Source organism: Rhipicephalus microplus, chromosome 2 (assembly GCF_043290135.1).
Source record: "Rhipicephalus microplus isolate Deutch F79 chromosome 2, USDA_Rmic, whole genome shotgun sequence".
NCBI lineage: Eukaryota > Metazoa > Arthropoda > Arachnida > Ixodida > Ixodidae > Rhipicephalus > Rhipicephalus microplus.
In genome coordinates, this window is record NC_134701.1 from 25,872,388 (window position 1) to 25,875,755 (window position 3,368).

Sequence of the window (3,368 nt, forward strand, 5' to 3'; positions counted from 1 at the left end):
AGACATGAACCAGGGTGGTGGTCGCCGGAGATGAAGACTACGAAAAACGAAGATCTGGCGCGTGGAACTCATCCGCCATTTCGTCTGGCTGACGATTAGCTGTTTGAATAAACCTCGATCTCGCGTCCGTCATACTTCGTGGAGGGCCGGGGTAACGGCCTCGCAATGAAACTACGCAGCAGCCGTCGTTTGAGGGGTCACTCTGTAACTGTGACAGTATTTACGAAGTCTGCATCTGCCCCCGATAATCCTACGGCTGAAGATGATGCGGTGACTACAACCTTCGTGCTGGAACCCCCCCGAGATCTTGGCACGTTTAGCGGTTCCGGCAATCCAGATGAGGTGGACGTTGAGTATTGGCCGGCAGAGTAGGAATGCGTGAGTACTCGATACCGATAGGGTCCAACTCTTATGCTGGCGAACTTGTTCTATATAAGGGAAGCCGTCAAGGTGTAGTATGAAAACAATGAAGCAGACCTTGGGAGCTGGGAAATGTGCAGAAGGAAAATGTTGGACTTGTTCGGGAAGCCCGTTAGATGAAATATGGCTGGGAAAAAATGCTCGCGTCTCTGGCGCAAACGTCCACAGAATCGTATTTCTCGTACGTCGAAGTTGTGATTTCTTTGAGTCGGAAAGTCAATGCCGAGATGCCAGTTGGGAATATTCCTAAAGGAATTGCCGACGACGCCTTCAATCTAATAATATGTAAGAATAACTCAAACGTGGACGCCGTTATAAAGGAGTGCAGGCTCTATGAGCAAGGTAAGAGCCGGCGAGTTGACGGTGCGTTTGCCTGGCTTTCCAACAAGGCTGCAACGTCGTCGTGCGAAGTTCGAGCTAGAACGCAATTACCGGCACCCGTTCCGCCAGACCAGGTGACTAAAGTCGTAAGGCGTGAGATTGAAGCCATGGCTCTTGGTCCAGCTTACAATGGTACGCCTGATACGACACTAGCTGCTGCTCCCAATGTTCAGGCCCTCGTTCGTCAGGAACTCGCCAGCATTGGCATCCACTCGGTGTGCGCTACGACTAGTCCACAGCCAACCTGATGGCGTCCCGCGTCGTCCTGTCACAAGTAGTGCTTTACTGCCGCCGGCTTTCCCGACCCCGCAGCTTGGAGGACTGCCGACAACCAGCCGATTTGTTTCCACTGCCACCATATTGGCCATGTAGTCTGTTACTACAGTGCCCGCTGGTCCTCGCCACCTCGGACGTCGTGTGCCCCATACCGACGACAGGGTGACACCCACTTTGCACCACCGACCCAGTTTTCTTTCCACAACGTATGCACCCGGATCAACAGCCGCTCCCCGTCACCCCGTGGTCATCAGTCACGCCCACCTCAGGTCGTCGCCAGACGTCTCGCTCCCCGCAGACTCACCGGTTGTCCTACCCGTTTGCCCTATTTCTTCTTACCAAGAAAACTTAACAGTGCAATGTCCGGAGGTGACGCTGCATTGTTCACTTCCTCCCAAAATCCTCTTTTTACACTTTTGACGAGACAAAGGTTGCTGGACGTTGACGTTGATGGTGTACCTTATTCGGTGAATAATGTCACAGGAACACACATTTCAGTAATGAGCGCAAACATTCGCCGTGGCGTGCATAAAGTGCTCACACCTGACGCTTTCCACACACTCCTATTCACTGATGGAGTAACTAGTGCCGTTCACGGAATGTGCACTGCCTGTATTTGTATAGCCGGTCATTCTACCTCAGTTCGAGTCGCCGTCATTGACCAGTGTCCCCGTGACCAGTGTCCCCACGACAATTTGCGGCAAGTGCTCTTCAGCTTGAGTTGCCGCAGCTTGAGGATTATCCATCCGACCTGCCTCTTCACTTGTGCTTTCACAATCGCGCCCACTTACCCCTGGAAGCGGCTACCCTCGTCGTTTTGTCTTGTTCGCGTGATATGCCTGACGGTGACTACCTCGTGTCTCCTATTGTCGGCGTACTGATGGCGCGAGACGTCGCCCTTGCTCACACCATTGTTTTTGTGGTTCATAATACAGTGGTCATTCCAATTCTCAACGCCAGTATAATCGCTCAATTGATTCTTAGAGACTGAAAATTCCAAAATTCCAAATTTCAAAAATTACATGCCCCATCTGCCCTAGTTTGGGGTAGTAGCAGGGGTCAGCACGAACGCAGTGCAATGCCCGCGCCTCTCTCGGGGGGCGCCGCCATGTTCACCACGGTTACCCCGGCACCAGGTAAGTATAATGTCATTGCCCACCATCTCTTCGCTAGACAATTGCATGATTGCCGCTTTAGACGCCAATGTTTCATCACTATGTCATGTTACTAGTTCTACTCTGCCTTCCGACGTCATCGCAAAAATTATCGCTCGCGATTTAACCCCAGGGCAAGCTACAGATCTCCATCACCTACAAGCGTCCAATCGCAACATTTTTACTTCGACGACTGTCCTCTGGGTCAAACATCTGTCGTTACTCTTCGGATAAACACTGGTGACGCCACTCCTCTACGCCGGCGTCCATATCGCGTATCTCATCAGGAACGCGGAGTAATTCAGCGCGAAGTTGACAAAATGGTCACTAAGGATGTTTAGAGCCGTCGTGCAGCCCGTGAGCCTCCCCCATCGAGATCGTGAAAAAAGGCTGGAAGAGAATGGTTTTATGTTGAATATCGCCACTCAAACAAAGTAACTCATAAAGACGTCTACCCTTTGCCACAGATTGATGACGCCCTCGACTGCCTTTATAGTGCACAATACTTTTCATCGATCGACCTTCGGTTCGGTTATTGGCAAACTTCAGTCGACCCATTGGACCGCGAATAAACTACTTTTGTGGCGCCCGATGCTCTCTACCAATTCAAGGTCATGCCGTTTGGACTTTGTAATGCCCCAGCAACTTTCGAATGCATGAAAGACTCCCTGCTCCGTAGATATAAGGGATCCATCTGTTTATGTTACCTAGACAGTATCATCGTCTAGGTAACATAAACATTGACTTTCCGACTCAAAGAAATCACAACTTCGACATACGAGAAATACGATTCTGTGGACGTTTGCGCCAGAGACGCGAGCATTTTTTCCCAGCCATATTTCATCTAACGGGCTTCCCTTCGTTTGTTAGCCAACTCACACGTCTGTCTGCCGTTCTGGATGTTTTCCGCAGAGCCACTCTTTAACTGACTTCGGCAGAGGGCTGTTTTGGACGGCGCGTAATGACTGTACTCGGTCACCTTGTAAGTGCTGTCGGCGTTCAACCGGACCTCGATAAGATGCGGAGAGTGCGAGAATTCCCTGTACCGTACTCAACCTAGGTATTGCACAGTTTTATAGGATTGTGTTCCTATTTTCGTCGCTTCATCCGCAACTTCGCTGATATCAACCGACCTCT

The 3,368-nt window shown here is 50.7% G+C and overlaps 1 non-coding gene across 1 annotated transcript; it reads right to left on the minus strand.

Annotated features, from left to right (window-relative positions):
* Positions 1-2,057: 2,057 nt before the first annotated feature.
* Positions 2,058-2,221, minus strand: LOC119170894 (U1 spliceosomal RNA). Its single transcript, XR_005109773.1, has one exon. It is a non-coding gene; the product is annotated as a U1 spliceosomal RNA (small nuclear RNA).
* Between the last annotated feature and the right edge of the window lie 1,147 nt (positions 2,222-3,368).